The sequence below is a fragment of the Capra hircus genome, chromosome 5 (genome assembly GCF_001704415.2).
Source record: "Capra hircus breed San Clemente chromosome 5, ASM170441v1, whole genome shotgun sequence".
NCBI classification, from domain to species: domain Eukaryota; kingdom Metazoa; phylum Chordata; class Mammalia; order Artiodactyla; family Bovidae; genus Capra; species Capra hircus.
In genome coordinates, this window is record NC_030812.1 from 5,128,511 (window position 1) to 5,153,619 (window position 25,109).

General features: G+C 42.6%; 1 long non-coding RNA gene and 1 pseudogene across 1 annotated transcript in view; one reads left to right on the plus strand and one right to left on the minus strand.

Annotated features, from left to right (window-relative positions):
• On the plus strand, nt 14,994–16,129 carry LOC102179634 (annotated as a pseudogene).
• The window catches only part of LOC108636124, a 58,013-nt gene continuing 55,934 nt past the window's right edge, over nt 23,031–25,109 (minus strand). Inside the window, exon 3 of the long non-coding RNA XR_001918148.1 lies at nt 23,031–23,985. This is a non-coding gene — a long non-coding RNA (uncharacterized LOC108636124). The remainder of the gene's footprint in view (nt 23,986–25,109) is intronic.

Below are 25,109 nucleotides of genomic sequence, written 5' to 3' on the forward strand. Positions count from 1 at the left end.
CTCTGCATTCAGATGCTTATGTCTTTCCTTTTCTGCTTTTCTTTTTGCTTCTCTTCTTTCCACAGCTATTTGTAAAGCCTCCTCAGACAGCCTTTTTGCTTTTTTGCATTTCTTTTTCATGGAAATTGTCTTGATCCCTGTCTCCTGTACAATGTCACGAACCTCCGTCCATAGTTCATCAGGCACCCTATCTATCAGATCTAGGCCCTTAAATCTATTTCTCACTTCCACTGTATAATCATAAGGGATTGGATTTAGGTCATACCTGAATGGTCTAGTGGTTTTCCCTACTTTCTTCAATTTGAGTCTGAATTTGGCAATAAGGAGTTCATGATCTGAGCCACAGTCAGCTTCCGGTCTTGTTTTTGCTGACTGAATAGAGTTTCTCCAACTTTGGCTGCAAAGAATATAATCAATCTGATTTCGGTGTTGACCATCTGGTGATATCCATGTGTAGAGTCTTCTCTTGTGTTGTTGGAAGAGGGTGTTTGCTATGACGAGTGTGTTCTCTCGGCAAAACTCTATTAGCTTTTGCCCTGCTTCATTCTGTACTCCAAGGCCAAATTTTCCTGTTACTCCAGATGCTTCTTGACTTCCTACTTTTGCATTCTAGTTCCCTATAATTGTGGAGAAGGCAATGGCACCCCACTCCAGTACTCTTGCCTGGAAAATCCCATGGACGGAAGAGCCCGGTGGGCTGCAGTCCATGGGGTCGCTAAGAGTAGGACACGACTGAGCGACTTCACTTTCACTTTTCACTTTCATGCACTGGAGAAGGAAGTGGCAACCCACTCCAGTGTTCTTGCCTGGAGAATCCCAGGGACGGGGGAGCCTGGTGGGCTGCCATCTCTGAGGTCGCACAGAGTCGGACACGACTGAAGCAACTTAGCAGCAGCAGCCCCTATAATTGGGAGTGAAGGTTAAATGAGATAATGCATGTCACATCTTAGCATAGGGCCTGGTAGATAATAAGTAAATAAGAAAGATACTATGAAAATTACCATGCATTTAATCATTTTCCACACCAAATGCAGAGACTTTCACAGACTAACTTGTATATTGCCGCATATCCATTTTGAGTTAAAATCAATTTTTTTTTAATAACAAGATTTCTATACTTTCTTCCTCTTGTACTCAAGAATCTTCACAGCTTCCAATTGACATATATTCTTTTTAGCAATGAAGGAAAATTCTCCCATTATTGAGCTATGCTTTTATGTGAATTCTACAAAATTGCATGTAATTTTATAGTTTAAAAAAATACAGTTGCAAATATTCAATATTCTGCTAATTCGATTTTGAATTATAGATGTCAAGTATTGTGTTTATAATAAAAACATAATAATATGTTTTATTAGACTTTGTTGGAAAGCAAAAATTATACAATTTTAGAATGTTTTTATGAATAAATTTAATATACTGAAAATAAAAATTATGAAAAAGATTCCTATGTGCTGATGGAGACATTTATGCAAACAAGTAAATGAAGAGTTTTCCCCACAGCGATTTCTACAGCTGAGTTAGAGGAGAGGGCAACATCTTCAGATATCATACAGGACTGTCTCTAGGAAAAGAGCAGGCAATCTAAGAGAATGTAGTTGCTAGCTGCATTTGTAATAACACTGAAAATGTAAAAAAAAAAAAAAAAAAAAAATCAGCAACCTGAGAGACAGGCAGGATTTCATGACTTACCCCAGTTTTATCAGAGAATATCACTGTCACAAGAGGTTAAATCACTTGACTAATATACAGATTCCACATCTAATTCTTCATCTCCTTTTACATTTTGTCTCTCTTTGACCTTCTATGTCATTAGAAAAGACAGACCTGATTTTCCTCTCATCTCAGTGACTCAGCACTCCTCAAAATATCAAAGTTCTCCTTGTTATGGTCCAGGTAACTACGAGGAAAATACTCTTTGAGGATTCAAGATAATATTTTTAGGAAGGATCCAATATTAATTTTTTATTTTTCTAAGGCTAAGCTTGGGCAAACAATCTATTTTAAATTCTCCTCTCAAACATCCAAATAAAATAATTATCATCACACCTTTTTAGCTGAAACATTCAATTTTTACTTTGAAAGTTCAATGCCCAATAATCCACACTGAAGATAAGAGCCTCCCTCATGTGTATGGCAGGTACCCTGCTGGAGATTTCATGGAACAATATCCAGATGCTAAGTCCACAGTAACACAGAAACAGAAAAGGACTTCATTTCCACTAGGGATGGTACTTAAATATTCTAATTATCCTGGAAAACTACTCCATTAAGAAATCTAAAGATAAAAACAAGACCTAGTATTAAAACCTACGATTACCATTAAAAGATAATTGACATATTATCCAGGCAATCAGCAATTCCTTTGGATAAAGATGCTTACAATTTCTCAATTAATCTGTTAGCAGATGTTTCTTCTAGATCTGTATTCCTTTTTACATAGTTAACAAATAATTATTAAGAATCTATTTCTTCTCAGTTTTAAAAAGGAGCAAATTACTAATATACAAAACAACATGGACAGATTTCAAAAGCATTACGCTAAGGGAAAGAAGACAGGCACAAAAGACTACCCACTGTGTGAGACCATTTCTATGATATTCTAGAAAAGGCAACACTATAGGAACAGAAAACAAATTGATTTCCAGGAGCTGGGGATGAAAGCAAAGTAAGGGATTGATGCACAGAGGAAGGAGAGAACCTTAAAAGTGATGAAACTGTTCTTTATCTTGATCCTGGTAAAAACTACATGACTCCAAGTTTGTCAAAACACATGAAAATATGCACATCAAAATTTAAATTGCATTGTGCATCAATTATTTTGCAATTATAAAAAAAGAATCAGTTACAAAATCTTAACACACACACACACCAAATCACAAAGAACCAACCACACATCAGAGGGGAGATTAGCACTGGAAATGAAATGTGAACAAGATACACAGAGTCCCTTGATCTCAGGAGCTTGTACCTCGGGAGGCAAAGAGACTTTTTAAAAACAATCACAGGGACTTCCCTGGTGGTTCAGTGGTTAAGAATATGGTGGCCAGGGGACTTGGGTGGCAGGTGACACAAGTTCAGTCCCTAATCCAGGAAGTTTCCACTATGCCCAAGCTAGAACTGAGGTCCAAACACCCTAGAGCCCACGCTCTGCAACAAAAGAAACCACTGCAAGAAACCCACACGCCGTAACTAGAGAATAGCCCCTCTCACAGCAACTAGAGAAAGCCCTCGCACAGCAAGAAAGACCCAGTGCAGCCAAAACCAAAATTTTAAAAAATAAAATAAAGATAATCACAGGAAAACATATAATCGCAAATCTGAGTCAGTACAACAAGAGGTCAAATAGAATAGATGATATACAGAGACCCAAAGGAGACCTTTGTGAATTATACGGATTTGATTTGAAAGGTTTCAAGTGGCAAGAGTTATCTAGAGCTCAGAGGAATGCGGGTCTTTCATTTCATCACTTGGATCCTAGAAACTGGGAAAACAGCTACAGTTTTTCTGAAAGACTAAAAAATAGAGACTAGAGAAGTCTGTTAAGCCGAAAGGAATCTCCTCATATTAAAATTCCAGGACACTTTCACTCACTCCCTGGACAAGGGAACAAACTGTGTGTGAGATTGTTACTCATAGAAAAGGCAGTTTTAATTAAGCTCATTTGTATGTTATTAATAAAAACATGTAATATTTATGAGCTTGATTCTTGTCTGCTCCTTGCCTCTCATTCTGTTTAATTAGCTGTGTGTAGGAGGTGCTGAATTGCAAGAGCCTCTTTATTTTACAGTGATATTCCCAGTACAGTTTGAGATGCATTTGAAACATAACAAAGAGAAAATCAAATTGTTCCTTTGGCCCTAATATAAAAGGAAGTCTGTGGGCTCACACCTTCATTGAAATTGCTCCCACATTTGAATTACATTCCATCCATGGTGGTTAATTTGAGAAATAACTTGCCCCATGGGTAGAATATTTTCAGAATTACCAAAAAAGAAAATTCAATCCATTATTGATTATTGTGAAAATAAGCAAGCAGACACTTAAACATCACCATATGTATGCGTACAAATACATATACACATGCATCCATATGTATGTCACATACACATTTTTAAAATTAATTTATTTTAATTGGGGGCTAATTACTCTACACTATTGTAGTGGTTTTGCCATACACTGACATGAATCAGCCATGGGTGTACATGTGTCACCCATCCTGAACCCCCCTCACACCTCCCTCCGCATCCCATCCCTCTGGGTCATCCCAGTGCACCAGCCCTGAGCACCCTGTCTCATGCATCGGACCTGGGCTGGCAACCTGTTTCACATATGGTAATATACATGTTTCAATGCCATTCTCCCAAATCATCCCACCCTGGTGGCTCAGAGGTTAAAGTGCCTGCCTGCCACGCAGGAGACCTGGGTTTGATCCCTGGGTCAGGAAGATCCCCTGGAGAAGGAAATAGCAACCCACTCCAGTATTCTTGCCTGGAGAACTCCATGGAGGGAGGAAGCCTGGTAGGCTAGAGTCCCTGGGGTTGCAAAGAGTCGGACACGACTGAGCTACTCCACTTCACTTTCGCCTTCTCCCACAGAGTCCAAAAGTCTGTTCTTTACACCTCGGTCTCTTTTGCTGTCTCACATATAGGGTCATCGGTACCATCTTTCTAAATTCCATATATATGCATTAACATACTGTATTGGTGTTTTTCTTTTTTTTTTTTTTTTGAAAAACAAAAAAGATTTTATTCATGAAACTTCTAACACTGACTATAACAACAGCTTTTGGAAAAGGTACAGTGCCATGTTACAAAAGTTCTCTAGCTTATTTATCTGAGCAACATAAAAGTTCTAGTGTTTTTTAGGATATCATTTAGAAATACATATAATTAATGTCATTATATAAATTTAGACCGATGTTAATAGCAGGGAATATGTTTTTATTCAATAAAAAAGCAACTCTGAGCACAAGATACAAACTAAAAGTCCTAGACCATTTTCAAGATTTTTTTCCTTTTATTTATTTATTTTTTCCATCAATCATTTTATTTTATTTTATTTTTAATTTTTATTTTTACTTTATTTTACTTTACAATACTGTATTGGTTTTGCCATACATTGACATGAATCCACCATGGGTATACATGTGATCCCAAACATGAACCCCCCTACCACCCCACAACATCCCTCTGGGTCATCCCCGTGCACCAGCCCCAAGCATGCTGTATCCTGCATCGGACATAGACTGGTGATTCGATTCTTACATGATAGTATACATGTTTCAATGCCATTCTCCCAAATCATCCCACCCTCTCCCTCTCCCTCTGAGTCCAAAAGTCCGCTATACACATCTGTGTCTTTTTTGCTGTCTTGCATACAGGGTCGTCATTGCCATCTTTCTAAATTCCATATATATGTGTTAGTATACTGTATCAGTGTTTTTCTTTCTGGCTTACTTCACTCTGTATAATCGGGTCCAGTTTCATCCATCTCATCAGAACTGATTCAAATGTATTCTTTTTAATGGCTGAGTAATACGCTATTGTGTATATGTACCACAGCTTTCTTATCCATTCATCTGCTGATGGACATCTAGGTTGTTTCCATGTCCTGGCTATTATAAACAGTGCTGCGATGAACATTGGGGTACATGTGTCTCTTTCAATTCTGGTTTCCTTGGTGTGTATGCCCAGCAGTGGGATTGCTGGCTCATAACGCAGTTCTAATGAAACTAGATCACTTTCTAACACCGCACACGAAAATAAACTCAAAATGGTGTTTTTCTTTCTGACTTACTTAACTCTGTATAATAGGCTCCAGTTTCATCCACTTCATTAGAACTGGTTCAAATGCATTCTTTTTAATGGCTGAGTAATATTCCATTGTGTATATGTACCACAGTTTTCTCATCCATTTGTCTGCCGATGGACATCTAGGTTGCTTTCATGTCCTAGCTATTGTAAACAGTGCTGAGATGAATGCTGGGGTACACGTCTCTTTCAGTTCTGGTTTCCTCAGTAAATCACAGCAGGATCCTCTATGACCCTCCTCTCAGAGTAATGGAAATAAAAGCAAAAATAAGCAAATGGGACCTCAGTTCAGTTCAGTTGCTCAATCGTGTCCGACTATTTCCGACCCCATGAATCGCAGCACACCAGGCCTCCCTGTGCATCACCAACTCCCAGAGTTCACTCAGACTCATGTCCATCGAGTCAGTGATGCCATCCAGCCATCTCATCCTCTGTCGTTCCCTTCTCCTCCTGCCCCCAATCCTTCCCAGCATCAAAGTCTTTTCCAATGAGTCAACTCTTCACATGAGGTGGCCAAAGTACTGGAGTTTCAGCTTTAGCATCATTCCTTCCAAAGAAATCCCCAGGGCTGATCTCCTTCAGAATGGACTGGTTGGATCTCCTTGCAGTCCAAGGGACCTAATTAAACTTAAAAGCTTTTGCACAATGAACGACACTTTAAGCAAGGTGAAAAGACAGCCTTCAGAATGGGAGAATATAATAGCAAATGAAGCAACTGACAAAGAATTAATCTCAAAAATATACAAGCAGCTCCTGCAGCTCAATTCCAGAAAAATAAATGACCCAATCAAAAAATAGACCAAGTAACTAAACAGACATTTTCCCAAAGAAGACATACAGATGGCTAACAAACACATGAAAAGATGTTCAACATCACTCATTATCAGAGAAATGCAACCCACAATGAGGTACCATCTCACACCAGTCAGAATGGCTGCTATCAAAGAGTCCACAAACAATAAATGCTGGAGAGGGTGCGGAGAAAACAGAACCCCCTTACACTGTTGGTGTGAATGCAAACTAGTACAGCCACCATGGAGAACAGTGCGGAGATTCCTAAAAAAACTGGAAATGGAACTCCCATACGACCCAGTAATCCCACTTCTGGGCACACACATTCTTCTTTGTTGTTATTTTTTTTAATTAAAGGGTAATTGCTTTACAGAATTTTGTTGACGTCAAACATCAACATGAACCAGCCATAGGATAAACGCATATATTCTTAAGAAGAAAAAAGTTCAGCTTTTTTTGTAAAGTTGATTAACAATGAAATCTACACCTTTAAGCACCTCAAACATGAAGTCACTGCAAAAGAAGAAAATAGGAGTATAATTAAAATAATAATGAACACTTACTTGGCACTGTATGCCAGGCATTCTTCTATGAGCATTTATACATATTGACTCATTTTAAACTCTCAGCACTCCTATAAGATAAATACTTTTATCACCAGTCTCATTTAAAATGGGAAAGGAGACTTGAAGAGGCTAAGGAACTCACATGACTAAGTTAAGTAAGAGTAGAGGTGGGGTTAGAACCTAAGATGCTGGCACGCTCCATTGCTTCAGTTGTATCTGACTCTTTGTGACCCCATGGACCGCAGCCTGCCAGTCCCCTCTGTCCATGGGATTCTCCTGGCAAGAATACTGGAGTGGGTTGCCGAGTCCTCCTTGCAGGGGATCTTCCTGACCCAGGGATCAGACCCATGTCTCCTGCATTGCAGGCGGATTCTTTACCACTGAGCCACCAGGCAAAGCCAGAACCTAAAATATTTGGCTCTAAATAGATTTCTGGATTCTGTTAGCTATGTGTCAATTGCATCAATTAGGTATAGCACATGTTTTGACACCCAGAGAAGTAGTTTTGCTTAACACTAAAACCACTGTAGATGTGGTCTTAGACTTCTGTCATGAATTAATTTTATTCCTAATCAGAGATATATATCCTTCTTATAAGAAAAACCTTAGAGTAAGTAATATAACTATCAGATAGCATAATTATGAATCCAAACACTGGAAAATCAAAGTTCCTTGAATTTTTACATGGTATTCAAAAAAGGTGGAGTGGGGCTAAGCACTGGAGTGGGTAAGGACATTTATTAGATATGTTAACATTTTATTTTGTTGACTTAAAAAATTTCAATAACACAGACACTGAGTTCAGCTTCTCCATCTCAGTGTGGACCTGCGAAATTTAGTCCTCACTTCTTGACTCCATCGCTCCACCTCCTCCTTGCGTGTTGGGTGTTTTTCAGGCCACAGTGGGGCCTGAGGCTATAGTGGCCCAGGTTTCTCGGCTTCCCTTCCTTAGCTCATCTTCCTTCTCTCAAGAAGACCCACCAGTAGGTATTCTTCTTTTGCATATACACTTCCCTCCACCACCTTTTCAATCTCTAATTACAGTTCCCTCTGCCCAGTTCCCTGAAATCTCAGTTGGTAAAGAGTCCACCTGCAATGCAGGAGACCCCGGTTCGATTCCTGGGTTGGGAAGATCCCCTGGAGAAGAAAAAGGCTACCCACTCCAGTATTCTGGCCTGGAGAATTCCATGGACTGTATAGTCCATGGTCGGAAAGAGTCGGACACAACTGAGCGACTTTCACTTTCACACTTTCTATCTAGCTAGGCTTCCCTTTGGAGAAGGAAATGGCAGCCCACTCCAGTGTTCTTGCCTGGAGAATCCCAGGGACGGGGAAGCCTGGTGGGCTGCTGTCTATGGGGTCACACAGAGTCGGACACGACTGAAATGACTTAGCAGCAGCGGCGGAGGCGGCTCAACAGTAAAGAATCTGCCTGCAATGCCAGAGATGCGGGAGACGTGGGTTCAATCCTGGATCAGGAGGACTGCCAGTGCTGGAAATGGCAACTCACGCCAATATCCTTGCCTGGAAAATCCAATGGACAGAGGGGCCTGGCGGCCTACAGTCCATGGTCTGACCAAGGGTTGGATATAGACCGGGCGTGCGTGCAGGCACTGCCAGTGAAGACCACCAGCACTCCCCCACCTAGACAAAGCACTGCTGATGCGGCACCCTGGCTTCAGTCCCCTCTCTGGAATTTCAGCATGCTATATCCCCCTTGGGCTATGCAATAGAAAATCATAGTATGGAATTTGAAGATTACATTTTCTCATGTCAAGTGAGATTAAACAACCTCTTGAATGGGCATTTTACTTGAATGGCTTGGCCAAATCCACATGACAAGCAGTGGCTACTGAACTTGGGACAAATTCAGTAGGAAGGTGAAATGAAGGACACTGTCACAACAGAAAGAGCAAGGCAGTAAATCTAATAAGGCCTTTGGCAGTGTTTGGGGGTAAACAATAGATTTCAGTCTGACAAGACCATGTTGTATTTGTTGAATACTAAACAGACATTGTTGTCAAACAGAGAGAGAGGGGTTCTTAAAACAAAGTATCTGTCTTTAAAGCAAGCCTATGTGTTCTTTGTTCTAACTGGGAGTTTAGACACATACAAATGATGAAATGTGGCAAAATGTCCTCACACAAACTGAACACAGAAGTGCTAAGAAGAAAGTGTTGATTAAAAGGATGTAGGGCTAACCAGACTTCCAAAAATGACTGGGTTTTGAAACAAGTTTTGAAGATGGTGACTGAAGGCAACTAGCCCAGAAGAAGTGGAGAATTTCTAGAGGTTATATAAGAAGCTGTTCACAAACCTGACATGGTAAGGCTGAAAATTTGATAGCTGGTTATTAAGTATGTAAGATAGTTATTTCAAAGATGCCAACACGTTTTTTCTGCTAGTTTTATATTTTTTTAAATTTAGCCAGAAGTGGAGGCATCATTCATAGTGGGTGGGCAAGGGATTCTCTTTTGTCTTGGATAAAATTCTTAGAGCATTTGATTACATGAAAAGAAACCCTAAATTCAAGTCCAGCATGGAAAACATGAGACCATGAAGAGTAAACTACTCTGTACGCTTTCGTCAAAGGTTGTCATCAACGTGGACTGAGTGCTCTCTGGGAGAAGGGACTTCCATAACTCTCTAGAGCCAGTGAAGACCCGATGGCCTGGGCCATTAGGCCAGGCAGGAGAGACAGGTCAAAGCCACCATGTGGGAAGGCGCCCATGCGCTCAGCCGAGCCTGACTCTTTGCGACCCCGTGGACTGTAGCCTGCCAGGCTCCTCTGTACATCCGTCCAGCAAATCCTGACCAGATTACTTAAACTGGCCCCTGCAACATCATAGCAGGACTGGGCTTAGAGAAACTGTGAAAGATTCAGAGAACAGTAAGAGGCCTCGTTTGAGTGGCCTGACCAGTGAACTCTAGTGATAGCGAGCTTTCAGGTTACTTTTCCTTTTCTGCAGAGTAATTCTCTCCTGTCATCCTCAAATCATTGGTAAAGTTTTGTAAACTAGCAGCCTGGTCTTAGAAGGGCTGAGAAAGTGAACTGTGTCCACATTGAGAGATTCTCAGCAGCCAGGACAAGCAGTTGTGAAATCTCCAGAGTCCATCCACAGAAAAGCCTAGAACACTAAGCCAGAGTTGACAGCCCATTAAAGGCTAGACTTCTTGATAATTTGGGAGTGCAAAGGGGGCCTGCAAATTGTCATTAGGTATTAAATAGAAGGGTAAGCCCTGGAGCCCGGAGAACTTGTGATATATCAGGATATCCTGAGATACGTCACTATAGAAAATAGATAAACTCTCATAGCATTTATATTTTAATTAGAAATACAGGAAATAAATAAAGCAAGTGATAAGTACTATTAAGATTAAAAAACAAAACAAAACAAAACCTACTGCGAAGGAGAAACGTTCGGAGACCATAAAAGTCCAGAGTCACAATTTTATAAATAAAAAGCACAGAGATGCACCACTCATTGGAAATCCACAGGGGTGAGCACTAGCTACTTATAATTAGCTGTAACTAGCTGTGAAACCCAGAGAAAGTCAGGTAACTTCTCTGAGCCACAATCCTGGGATTTCTTTGGAAGGAATGATGCTAAAGCTGAAGCTCCAGTACTTTGGCCACCTCATGCAAAGAGTTGACTCATTGGAAAAGACTCTGATGCTGGGAGGGATTGGGGGCAGGAGGAGAAGGGGACGACCGAGGATGAGATGGCTGGACGGCATCACGGACTCAATGGACGTGAGTCTGAATGAACTCCGGGAGATGGTGATGGACAGGGAGCCCTGGCGTGCTGCGATTCATGGGGTCGCAAAGAGTCGGACACGACTGAGCGACTGAACTGAACTGAACATAAGTGAAGGAAATTAGATTGGATCAATTCTAAGATAAATAGAAAAACTTTTAAAAAGAATGAAAGGAAAAGCTGAAGGAAAAAGCAAGCCATTGTAGTAAACAGCAATTTCTCAAAAGCTCTGTAGCCATACGCCCTACTACTGTACCTTATTTTATTATGATTATCATAGATATATTTTTACCCACCTTCTCAGGAATTCACAATGCTTTAGTGACTAACCCCTCTGCTTCACAGCGGCTTCTTTTTTTATCTTAATAGTACTTATCTCTTGCTTTATTTAATTACGTCCTGTCTTTCTGATTAAAATAAAAGTGCTATGAGAACTTGTCTGTTTTCTTTACTGATCTGTTTTCAACATTTAACACAGTACTTGGCAAATAGTGGATTACCTTTTAGATCAGACACTGAAGTGGTTAAATTTTACATATTACAGTAAATAATAACCCAAAAGCAAAATATTAAGATTCCCCAGCTATGCTTTCAGTTACCGACCATGCACAGACTAATTCTACCTGAGAGATTTGTCTCCAGTGAAAAGTGTCCGATCAGACACGGAGTCGCGCCCCAGGATCCCACAAGACAGTTACTTCATGAAGTCAGGTACTGGAAAATTTCTGGTAAGCTTTTTTTTTAAATTTGCATTTCTCTTTAATGATCTGAGACCTTGATAACATAGAAAACACCAGGAGAAAGCCATGCTGGGTTGAGTGGGAATGGGGAACAAAGCTGAAAGCCTGTTAAGGCACCTGGTCTCATGAGATTACATTGCCATCATCCCCTTCATCAATAATTAACAGCAATGAAGTTCTTATTGTAATCAAGGCACAATAGCATGAATTTAAAACACCAAAGAACAACTTCTGGCACAAATAAAAAGTGAACCCTGTACCCAGAGAGAAAAAGACCAATATCTGGCTTGCTGAGCCTATTCCTAGGACCTAAGAGATTTCAAAGTTCCAGCTAAAGCTTTCACACCACTGGCTCCTAACTTTTTATCAGGAATAAAAACAGTTCCATCTGATCGATAATATTGGTGAAGTTTACCCATGAAAGCACCAATTTTTGCAATTAAAACTAAACTCAGCTCCTTCCAACTATTTTTTAAAAGAAAAATGGGCCATGAACTGGTGTTGGAAGAAACCCAAAGGGAGAGAAGAAAGTTGTGCAATGTCCATAGATTTTCCAACTAGACATAACACACACTGAGGTGAGGTCTACAGGGTGGGACTTTATTATTTACAGAGATAACCTCAAAAATTTCAACATCAGGTCTGAAGCACTGTAGAGTACTACTAGGGTAACAGAACACTCTGAAACACCAACTGAGCAGGTGTTAGAGAGAACTATGCTGCAGGGAGGATATACACTTTCCTGAACTGAGCCCAAGAGTCATACCCCTAGTTTTACCAAAGCTCTCCTTTTTCCCTCAGCAAAAAATAACACTTGACATCAAAAACATTCCTTCTAGTCCACAAGTTTGTCAAGAGTAATTTGTTTAGATAAAAGCTGTAGCACTCACTATAAGAAGCAGGAATCAACTTGTATCCATATACAATTTGTTTTTTCATTCAAAAACATCTTCCCAACTTGCATGGACACCTTTCCATGAATTGCCTGGACTGCCTGTCTTTCACCCTCCACACCCATCCCCCCCCCACCCACCCCCCCCCAACACACCCACTGCCTGTCTTTCACCCTCCACACACACACACACACACACACACACACACACACACACACACCCCTTCAGGACTAGTTAATACATGTTTAGGACTTGAGCTTCCTAAGGATATAACTAATATGCTCTATGTCCACACAGAATACTCACTCTTATGATATATACCAAGCACCAATCTGCCATTCAAAACCTTAGTCCTATTGTTTTTAGCTATTGATCTTGATATTTCTTTTCCCATTACTACTTCACTCTTTCAACTCCAGCATCTGAAATAATTTTGACTCTTCACAACAATCATTCCAGTTCTAATCTTAGTCTCAAATCACTTAGGATTCCATTATACTACTTCAGCTCTGTCCCTACGTCTTCACATCAACTCTAGGCCAATAAAAAGAATCTGGATTTTCCATCAGTCTTATGTTCTCCTTTCAACTAACTTTTTTTTTAAGTTTTTTGAAACTTAAAAATGGAGTCAAAACATTTTTGGTTATTGGGAACCAGAAAATATAACAGCTGAATTCACTGCACTGAAGACAATTAAAATTAGTAAGAACGGTTGATCCTGAAAAGTTATATAGCTATGCTAGCCCTGCATCTGGGTTTTTAGCATGTAATAGTTACTGTTATTTTGCTTCCTGAAGCAACAGTGCTTTGGAGAAAACATTAATTGACAAAATTAGCATAAATACTCTGCTTGCTAGAAATGTAGTCAGAGCTTAAATTTGCTCTTTTACATTTCAACCAGTGGTTTTCCTTGATGCCAAGGTTTCTGATTATGAGATTTTTTTTTTAAGAAAGTCATTAAAAGCCTCTGGTATAATCCACATAACAATAGAAGCATCCATGGATGCTAACTACCATGCTGGGAATAGGTTAATATCTTATTTTCATTCAAGTGTTGGTTGAGAAATCCCTATATATCAAGGCCCTGAGATATGCACAGAAGTTTCAACAATGAGACACACTATTCTCCTTAAGGGCTTTATAACCCAATGGAAGAGACAAGTAATGAGCAGCCAAGGACAATACAATGTGACATGATCAGGTGGTAAGGTAGCACATAAGTGGGATAACCCACAAGTAAGCCCAGGTCATGCTGGGTTCTAATTTAAGGGGCTTTCCTGGTGGCTCAGACAGTAAAGAATCCACCTGCAATGCAGGAGATCCAGGTTTGATTCCTGGGTCAGGAAGATCCTCTGGAGAAGGGAATCGCAACCTACTCTAGTATTCTTGCCTGGGAAATTTCATGGACAGAGGAGCCTGGCGGGTTACAGTCCATGGGGTCACAAAGACTTGGACACTACTGAGACACTCACACTTTCACTTCACTTTCAAGGTAGAAGATGAGGGGGGACATATATTGATTATCTGTTGATCTAACAAAAGACCACAAATTGAGCAGCTTATAGCAACACCCATTTATCACCTCACAGTTCTGCAGGTTAGAAATCAAGTGCACTTTCCCTGGTTCTCTGATCAGGGTCTCAAGAGACTGAAATCAAGGTGTGTTCAGGCTGGGAGGTTGTCTAGTGGCTTTAGAGAAGAATTCACTTCCTTATTCAAACTACTGGCTGAAGTCATTTCCTTGCACTCGTAGGACTGAAGTCCCTGGTCCCTTACTAGCTGTCAGCCAGGAGCTGCTCTCACCTCCTCAAGGCTGCCCACATCCCTTGGCACGAGTATTTTTCCATCCTCAAAGCCAACAATGCTGTGTCCAGTGCCCCTCTGTACTTTTAATCTCTCCCACTATCCTGTCTCCTACTTTGGCCTCATCTGCCACCAGCCAAAGAAAGCTCTTTGTTTCTAAGAGCTCCTGTGATTACAGTGGGCCTACCAGATAATCCAGTATGACCTCCTTATTTTAGGATCAACTGTGCAATGTAACATAACAAGCAGAGCAATCTTATCACATTCATGGGTTCTAGGGACCAGGGACAGGGCATCTTTGGGAGACCATTTTATTATTTTTTAATTAAATTTTATTGCAATATAGTTGATTTACAATGGTGTGTTAAGTTTCCATTGTGCAGCAAAGTGAATCAGGTGTACATATACATATAGCCACTCTTTTTTAGATTCTTCTCCCGCAAGGTCATTACAGAGTATTAAGTTCCCTGTACTATACTGTAGGTTCTTATTAGTTATCTATTTTGTATACAGTCACGGTTCAATTCCTAGGTCAGGAAGATCCACTGGAGTAGGAAATGGCAGCCCACTCCAGTATTTCTGGAAAACTCCATGGACAGAGGAGCCTGGCGGGCTACAGTCCCTGAGACAGCAGAGAGTCAAACACAGCTAAGGCCTGTGGGAAGATGCCTGAAGGTGGAAGAAAACCCAGCCCAGTCCAGAAGAGCAAAGAGGGCAGTGGAGTTGACATAGGTGACTCGCAGTCTACCTTGCTGGAGGCATGGCGCTGCCTCCTCCGACCTCGATCGCTCTGCCATTAATGTTAAAAGTGTGGTCCGAAAGTGAAAGTCGCTCAGTCCTGTCTGACTCTTTGCGAGCCCACGGCCCATACAGTCCATGGGATTCTCCAAGCCAGGATACTGGAGTGGGTGGCCTTTTCCTTCTCCAGGGGATCTTCCCAATTCAGGGATTGACCCCACGTCCCTCGCATGGCAGGCACAAGCTGAGCCACAAGGGAAGCTCTAGAGTCTGTAATGTTAAAAAAAGTCAAAGAAAGCTGAGCTGTCATCATTTTCTGCCTCAAGTAAAAAGAGCCCAGATCTCTAAAGCGATGGGAATGATGGAGTCTCAGATGCTCCTTCTGACCCTGCTGATGGTGAAGATGGAGAACAGCCTGTCTACACAGAACAGGCAGAAAAGAACCTTCAATTAACGTGCAAAGAGAAGGAGAAACTCCAGAAAAAGACTTGGGAGCTGAAGCGCAGACTTCTCCTCTGCCAGAGGAAGAGGGAGCTGGCGGATGTCCCGGACGCTTAGGTCGCGGTGCTGAGCCCCTTTGAGGCCGTGGCCAGCCGCTTCCCGAACAGTACAAGGCGTGCGCGACGGCCCTGGACACCGTGCGGTATGAGCCGCCCGTGCAATCCGTCCATCCAGATGGCGACAGGCAGCTCTTCTTAGACAAGTCGCAGCTGGGATGGACGGCCACACGCCGTCTGCTGGGATAACTTGGCATCGGCAGCTCAGAAGAAAAGGCGAAGGCATTGGACCTGATGAGGGAACGCAGGGAGTTGATGGCAGAAGCACCTGGAGCTGCAAAGGAGCTTCAGCCAAGTTCTGAAACTCTCCGCCGGGGCAAGTAAGGAGGCAGCCTTGGTCAACCAGGAGGCCTGGGAAGAGGCCCGGGGCCCCAAAGCCCCCAGCCGGTGATCTTTTGATCCCAAGGAGGCCACTGGTGGAAAAACTTGGGGAGAGGTCAGGAGCCTCTAGGCCCACGAAGAGCTATGACTCCACATGCGGGCCGTGTCCCTGATCCAAGTGGGGAACTTCCCGTGCCCCGTGGGGAAGGAAGCACGTTTAGTGCCCCTTCTTCGGGGACACAGGGAACCTGCAGCAACCCACCTGTGATGTTCTCAAAACTTGAGCACCTTACGCACTTAGCCTAGCCATAAGTTATTTTTGTGTGATAATCTCATTTGATAATTTAACAAATAAAAACTATTTTGCAATGAAAAACAAAAAAAAAAGGCAGGAGCAGCGGTGTGAATATGTCAACCCCAATCTGGCAGGCTGCTTCAGAAATTCTGTTACCAGAGGCCTCTAACCAACTTCATTCTTGAATTACAGCAATTTATATATACAATGCACTTGATACAGACTTTACAGTGAGGCCTTGTTTTCCTCAAAGATAAGGTCACTTGAAAAATCAGGGTTGTATGAATAGCGTGAATCTTAGAACTAGAAGGGTCTTCAAAAGGTTATCTTTGAAGCACATAAGAATCAACTGTCTTTATTTTATACTAAAGGTGCCTAAATCCAGAGAGAGGAAGGGAGACACACTCAGCACCACTCCCGGCAGCAGAAAGACAGCAGAACCTCCCTGGCTGCTCTTCACAGAGTTGGCAAGTTCACACAAGGTCTCCTTCCCTCAGATCCTCCCCAGAGCTGTGGAACTCCTCACTGTTGGCATTTTGCATCAATGAGCTGCTCTGTTTAAGCACAAACCAGCATCTCTCGCAGCAAACCCAAAGATTCAGACTTTCCTTGTCTGAGTGTCTTTCCTGTGGATAGTCATTAAGGGCCCAGTTAAAAATCAAATATGTGCTTATATTTAGGTAAAATATCACCGATTCAATGGACATGAGTTTGAGCAAGCTCCGGGAGATGGTGAAGGACAGGGAAGCCTGGTGTGCCGCAGTCCATGGAGTCGCAAAGAGTCAGACACAACTGAGCTGCTGAACAACAAATCATGGTTTTTAAAGCATGGGCTCTGCAGGCAGACTTGAGTATCAGCCGACCTTCCTTCAGGAAGTTTCTTAACTTCCTGGGTGTGATATTACTACCCATCACATAGGGCTACTTGGAGGAGTAATGGAGATAGCACATGAACATTTTTCACTTACCACAGTGACAAGACAAGTATTATTATTTACTAGATCTCCACATGGGTTTTCACGACAGTAACTGCATTAACTGCCCTCTTCCATGGCCATTTCTAATGCTATCTGATTAGAGGAAATGGCCTTCCCCTCTTTTTTCCTACCCCCCTTGGCATCAGTCTAATTGAATAAAACTAAGAAACTGCAATTTAAGTCTTACACACACTGCTGTGAAAACATCACCTCTGCCACTCCTCTGCTCAGAAGCACACAAGTCCCTTCGGTCTTCAGAGGAGTTTAGTAGTGATATGCAAAGTTGATCACTGGGGTGATCAACTGTACCAGGAATGAGGGATTTCAGGGATATGGGAACTTCAGTGATAAAACTGAGATGATCCCAGGTAAAATGGGACTGCTGTTTACCCTAGGACAGACTGCCTTTGTGATCTTGGATAGGTTACTAATCTTTCTGGGTCTCAGTTTCCACATACAGAGATTACAGCAACCCTCCTTCATAGAGCTGTTTTTGGTTTGTTTTGAAGAGTAAATGAGTTAATACATAAAGTGCTTAGAATGATGCCTAGTATAGAAATACTCAATAAAGGTTGGTTATTATTATGATTACTAACCACTAAAAGGAGACATGAAGTAATAAACTAACATACAAGGACATGGCAGAGAGCCTGGAGTCTCATGAAGTCCTTATAGCCCAAAAGTGGAGCCCCTGAAAAGATGTTTTTTCCCCTGCACCACTGTGTCATAATTCTCCAAGAGATCATGAAAACAAAGAAAAATAAGAATATTCTATTATCTGAGGAAAGAATAATGAGAGAAATACAAATGAAAACTACCCTAAGCTACCATTTCATTAGATTAACCAAAACCAACAAAAACAAACAAACCAAAAAAAAGGCAGAAATTTGGCTACACGCAATTACTTAAATTGAAGGGAACAGGCCCTCTCACACTGTACCAGACAGTGGTAAAATGGTCAGGCTGCCTGGAAGGACATCTGCCAACATCCATCACAATCGCAGATGCACTTGAACTACGATGCTGCTTCTGGGAACCTCTCCTATGGGTCCTCTCACACATCACATCATGGATCTATGTACAAGACCATCCACTGAGAACTGTCTGTTGTAACAAAACCTAGAAACAATTCAAATGTCCAAAAATATGGGACAGCCATACAGCAGAATATGACGTGGAAGCAAAAAAAAAAAAAGAAGAACAAAGAGCTCTCTGTGTATTAATGTGGAAAGATCTCCAAATATATTTCGTTATTGTTGTCTAGTCACCAAGTCCTGTCTGACTCTGAGACCCCATGGATTGTGGCACCCTAGACTCCTCTGTCCTCCGCTGTCTCCTGGAGTTTGCTCACATTCATGCCTGTTGAGTCAGTGACACTCTCCAACAACTTTTTCCTCTACTGCCCCCTTCTCCTTTTGCCTTCAGTCTTTCCCAGCATCAGGGTCTTTCTCTAAAGAGTCCAAATATATTATTCGGTAACAAAAAATAAAACATATATATAACATGCTGTCTTTTTTGGGAAAAAGGAAATATATATATATATATATATAAGCATACATATATAAATTCATATATGCTTGTATATGCATTAAAAAATACTCGAAGAATAAGCAAGAGAATAATTAAAATGACTATTTCTTCAGGGCAGAAAAAAAGAGAGTAGATGGAAATGGGGTAGTAACAAAGTATCTCCTTAGCTCTTCATATTTCATTTTTATTTTGGCATCTCTAAATGTCTTACCCACAAAAAGACCGACTTTTAAAAAATGTGAAAAATCAAGAGCTCTTTATCTATATCATCCACTGAAAAATTAGTACCACTCTCTTCTATGAAATGTCTCATTTGAGAAAACAGGAAGTTGCGCTGAAAACAATGTTGTACTCCATCCACCCAAACAAATAAAGCAAAGATTTCTGACATGCGACTTTGAGGACCACCCCTCATCCTGCCAAACAGAAAGGAACCGAGGGGTTGTTCTGAGGGGACTGCCGCAGTCCCCTCTGATTCGTGAACACATCCCCCTCTCAACCCAGTGGCGTGGACGAGCATCCGAGGGGACAGAGGATGCCGTGTGTTTTCCTTTCTCAGCCAGGAGGAAGTTTCATCATCCCATCATCTCACACTTGCACGTCAGGAGCTCTGTTCTGCTTTTCTTGTTAACTGGAATCGGCTGCTTTGGGCTCTGACACAGGCATTTAGCACGAGCAGTCAATTGCTCCTTCCTCAGCCATCTGGCAAAAGAGCTGAAACCAGCAATTTTCTGAGTCAGAATTAGACATCTGAAAAAGAATGCCCACATAGGCAAAGCCCCCAGAAGTGTCGAATGAAAGAAAGGGGCAGGTAGAGGGATGGGAGGCTACACACCCCACTGTGGAGTAGCGTGATTTCAAAGAGGGGAACGCACAACAGCACTCTGATTTCCGAACACCAGCAGCCCTCTTCCCCCTGTGCAGGACAGAGCACTCAGCATTGCGCAGGATCTCTCCCTCACCTTCTATCCTGCACGACAGATGTTGCCTTCACCTTGGCGGTCTGCCTCCTCCCTCCTTCCTGAAGGCATTCTCATCGGGAGCTCATGGCCACCCGCTTTAATTCAGCAGGACTTCCGGAGCACCCTCGCTTCTGGGACAGCATCATCTCCTGGTCCTTCAAGCTCTGGCTGCCCTTGTTCCATCACCTGCACATGCCCCTCTTTTTCCATCTGCCCTTTAGATGTTGGTCTTCTCTGTGGACTCCTGTCCTCCACTCATCTTACTGCGTAACTTACTCTCTAGTCTGCAGGCTTGAGGTCTTCACAGACCTAAATGCCTGCGTGAAAATAGCACTGGCTTAGGCCCTGATGGCTCAGACAGTAAATAATCTGCCTGCAATGCAGGAGGCCCAGGTTCAAGCCCTGGGAACCTGGGTTGGGAAGATCCCCTGGAGAAAGGAATGGTTATCCACTCCAGTATTCTTGCCTGGAGAATTTCACAGACAGAGGAGCCTGGTGGGCTACAGTCCATGGGGTCACAAAGAGTCAGATACAAATGAGAAATAAACACTTTTTAGTTCTTAAAGGGAAACCTTATATTAGACCCCTTCTGACCCTGCTTACTTTTTATATGAGCCCATTCTGTATGTCATGAGGAGCACCATACTCTCTTCATACAAAGACAGCAGTGAATATACTTCCACCTGTCATTCCTTATTTGATAGAGTTAAGAGTCTCCAAAATCTGGGCAGGATGCCCACCACCACCACCAGTGTCAATGGCCCAAATGCTACGCAAGTAAACCTTAAGTATTATTGTAATAAGGTACAGATGTCATTTCCAGATTGATGGCCATGTCATCCCTAAATTATCCACACACTGGTGATGACCATTATCACTCCATTTTGGCCCACCTATCCTCTGCCTAGAAAATACACAAAGTGCTCATCAGGTTAGCAGGCAGCTGCACTCAGTATCACCGCCACTGCACCTTTCCCAGAGAGGAAATCTGTGCTGGTTCTAAGCATCTTCCATCTGCCTGAACGTGTGTCTGTGTTAGTCAATCAGTCATGTCTGAATCTCTGCAACCCCATGGACTGTAGCCCACCAGGCTTCTCTGTCATGGGATTCTCCAGGCAAGGATACTGGAGTGGGTAGCCATTCCTTTCTCCAGGTGATCTTCCTGACCCAGGGATTGAACCTGGGTCTCCTGCATTGCAGGCAGATTCTTTACTGTCTGAGCCCCCAAGGGAGCCCTCTGAACCCCCTTGCTTCCCTGAAACTCTGGCCCTCAGGTGCACATGGCCTCAGGTGTGGCAGACAGTCAGGACACACAGAGACTGCCGCAAGGGCTGCAGGGTCTGTGGGACTTCTGCCCACGTGCGCCTGCCCTGGGTGCACTGTTTCCTGTGACTGCTTCTCACTCGCTTTTAAACTGATTCAATGAGCTACATTATTCCAGCATATTAAGTGAACCTGCAAGCCTTTCCGTTTCATGACTTCTATAATAACTTCTCTGGGATGGTACCAAAGTAATTTCCCACAAGACATTTTATTGACCGGTCTCTCTTATCTGTGAACTACCTCTTCATCTCTATTTCGTGATATGATTAGAAGCTTTTTCTTTCCAGTTTTCAGATTTTCCTATAATAATTCTGTAATCTGGAAAATAATTATGCTTTTCAAAAGGGCAAAAGAATCTACTGCTCCCTACCGGAGCCCAAGTGCTAAGTTTTGTTACCCACTACCAAAACTAGGAAAATTCTGAAAGAGATGGGAATACCAGACCACATGACCTGCCTCTTGAGAAATCTGTATGCAGGCCAGGAAGCAACAGTTAGAACTGGACATGGAACAACAGACTGGTTCCAAATAGGAAAAGGAGTACATCAAGGCTGTATATTGTCACCCCGCTTATTTAACTTACATGCAGAGTACATCATGAGAAACGCTGGACTGGAAGAAACACAAGCTGGAATCAAGATTGCCAGGAGAAATAGCAATAACCTCAGATATGCAGATGACACCACCCTTATGGCAGAAAGTGAAGAGGAACTAAAAAGCCTCTTGATGAAAGTGAAAGAGGAGAGTGAAAAAGTTGGCTTAAAGCTCAACATTTCAGAAAATGAAGATCATGGCATCCAGTCCTATCACTTCATGGGAAATAGATGGGGAAACAGTGGAAACAGTGGCAGACTTTCCTTTTTGGGGGCTCCAAAATCACTGCAGATGGTGACTGCAGCCATGAAATTAAAAGACGCTTACTCCTTGGAAGAAGTTATGACCAACCTAGATAGCATATTCAAAAGCAGAGACGTTACTTTGCCAACAAAGGTCCGTCTAGTCAAGGCTATGGTTTTTCCTGTGGTCATGTATGGATGTGAGAGTTGCACTGTGAAGAAAGCTGAGCGCCAAAGAATTGAATCTTTTGAACTGTGGTGTTGGAAAAGACTCTTGAGAGTCCCTCGGACTGCAAGGAGATCCAACCAGTCCATTCTGAAGGAGATCAGCCCTGGGATTTCTTTGGAAGTAATGATGCTGAAGCTGAAGCTCCAGTACTTTGGCCACCTCATGCGAAGAGTTGACTCATTGGAAAAGACTCTGACGCTGGGAGGGATTGAGGACAGGAGGAGAAGGGGACGACAGAGGATGAGATGGCTGGATGGCATCACTGACTCAATGGACGTGAGTCTGAGTGAACTCCGGGAGTTGGTGATGGACAGGGAGGCCTGGCGTGCTGCGATTCATGGGGTCGCTAAGAGTCAGACACGACTGAGCGACTGAACTGACCTGACCCAGACTAGTGCCCCGTGGGGTGAAGCAGCGGACGGAACGGTAGTCAGTCCTACATATGTCGGCTTCTGTCCTCTGTCAGGCAGTCTGCTTGCGCTCTCTGTCCCCTCACTCCCCACCTTGTGTTTATGACTTATGCGAAGACTCCACAGTAGCCTAAAGCATAGGACAGGCTCCAGGCAGAGTTCTTAGAGCTAGTGTGTCTACTGGAATTCAGGTGAATATAGTAGGGGCGAGGAACCGTGGGAAATCACTGCAGAAAGACTGACTCACCACTGGCTGGGAAAGGCGTGCCCAGCCCCTGGTGCCGGAGACAGACTGCAGCAGTGTCCCTCCAGACCCCTTTTAAACCTGCCGTTCAGATCGCTTCCATCTGTTGACGCATTCTGTCTCCAAACCAAGCACACTGTAATTCCTGCAATGCCAACTTCTAAGAGCATCACACACAGACCTCCCTGACATTACAGACCCAGCCCAACCTGATTGGATTTGGAATGTTCATCATCTCATGATCATTATACAGGTCATTATACAGAATCCCATTTCCCTAGCATTTCGTATTTTCATTTTCAAAATGGGACCGCAATTTCAAAGGATGCAAAATGGCAGCCCGTACACACAATTAAATTAAGAAATTTAATTATTTTTTAAAAAATCCAGATTTATAGCCTCTCTTGAGAAATGGGAGCTCTGGATCTGCCATGGCAACAATAGGCTGCTCTCTGGAGACAGGCCATAGGCTCTCCAGTTCCTCAGAGACCCTACCCCCTTCTACAGTAACCCACTCATTTATGTTTCCTAGGAGACTCTCCTGGGATGTCTGGTGGAATTAGTCTTTCTGGAGCTTGTCCCCTGTTTTACCAAGATGATATTGACCCGTCACCCATTCTCCTTGTCTAATCTGTTGGGCTTGGGAGGTCCCTTTGTCTTGTCTCTATTCCTGCTCCCTGATTGTCATTTGACCTTGGCCAGTCTTCTCGTTACTTTGTCCTTAAACCACTAAGATGCCCTGACATCAAGAACTACCATAGCCCCGGGGCCTCTTGTAGTGGCCTTAATGTTCATTTTCAGTGTTTCAACATAGGGGTCATCACACCAACCCAGCAAGTATTGTCAGAACCCCAGAAGCTTCTCTGAAAATTAGTCAAGGGCCTCAGAAGTCTCATTCTCCATCCCGCGGGCCTGTGACCTATCCATTCAGTTGGCATCAAATGCCTCCTGAGATTAGACAAAGGCCTGAGAGAGAATAAGATGAAATGACTTGACCTTCACATTTGAGATCTCTCCTTTCCTTGCAAGCCTGTCGCTGGTTCAGATTATTTTTATCATTTTTCAAAGCAGCAACGTTTATTTCCTCTGCTTCACTGAGCTGTGCAGATGCAAGGTCTGGAAGGAATATTTAGTGGTCGCCATGGTTACCATTAGTCATATGAAGTTATAGCTGGTGTGCTGATTCCTCTCTTCACAGCTGTAAAAAGAAAGCACACTCCAGTAAGCAGGCTTGCTGGGGCTCTGAAGACTGTGAGTCTGTAAGGCACTCAGCTCCTCTGCTAATTTATCTTCATCTGCAAGTTTAATTCACACTTTAAAGATTTTAGGCAGGGAAGGTTTCAGAGAACTTGAAAGCTAGAAAAGAATTTAGACCTAATTTAGACTTAGCCTCTCATTCTACCCATAAGGAAATGGAAGACCAGAAAGGAGACGGGGCTTGGGTTCACACAGTAAGTCCATTAGTTACCTAACGGTGTATAATAAGCGAGTATCAGTGCCAGGGTTCCTTTTGCCCCTACCAAGTCCTCGCCCGAAGTAATCAGCAAAGGTAAGAAATATAAAGATGTAGGATGGACAAAGATTATCCAAGTTCAGTGCAAGGCAGGGAAATCTGATCCTACACTGAGAAGTTGGATCTTTGAGATGGAGCTTAAGCCAAAAACTACAAATGGTCTCTAAGGCCATATTGGCCTCGGAGTGTCAACTGAGCTTTGTGACTGGTTAAGTTTAGATGGTACAGTCGTTATTTCAAAATGGGGCTGTTTGTCTGCTGATTCCTACAAGTCTTCTGAAAAGTGGGTGCCCCACAATTTCTGTACCCTCTTCCGGCATCCTGACCTCTTACTAGCTCTCAATTCCTCTACTCTCCTGACTCGGTACTCAACAGAGCCTCGGTTCATGAAGCCTAGGCATATGGCTCTCATATTATTGCTTTGCAATTGACTGGATGTAAAAATAATACTGTATATAGAACATGAGTCAAAGAGCCAACTCACTGGAAAGGACCCTGATGCTGGGAAAGACTGAAGCCAAAAGGAGAAGAGGGCAGCAGAGGCTGAGATGGTTAGACAGCATCACCAACTCAATGGACATGAACTTGAGCAAACTCCAGGAGTTAGTGGAGGACAGAGAAGCCCGGCGTGCCACAGAAAATGGAGTTGCAAAGAGTCAGACACAACTTAGTGACTGAAGAGCAACAAGAGGAGAACATTTAAGACAAGCGTCGGGAAGTACCCTAATGTCTTCATACTTCCTAATTCAAGAAAGGTTTTCTAACTCCTTTACAATGCACACTATTTTTTTGTCTGAAGAGTCTCAACA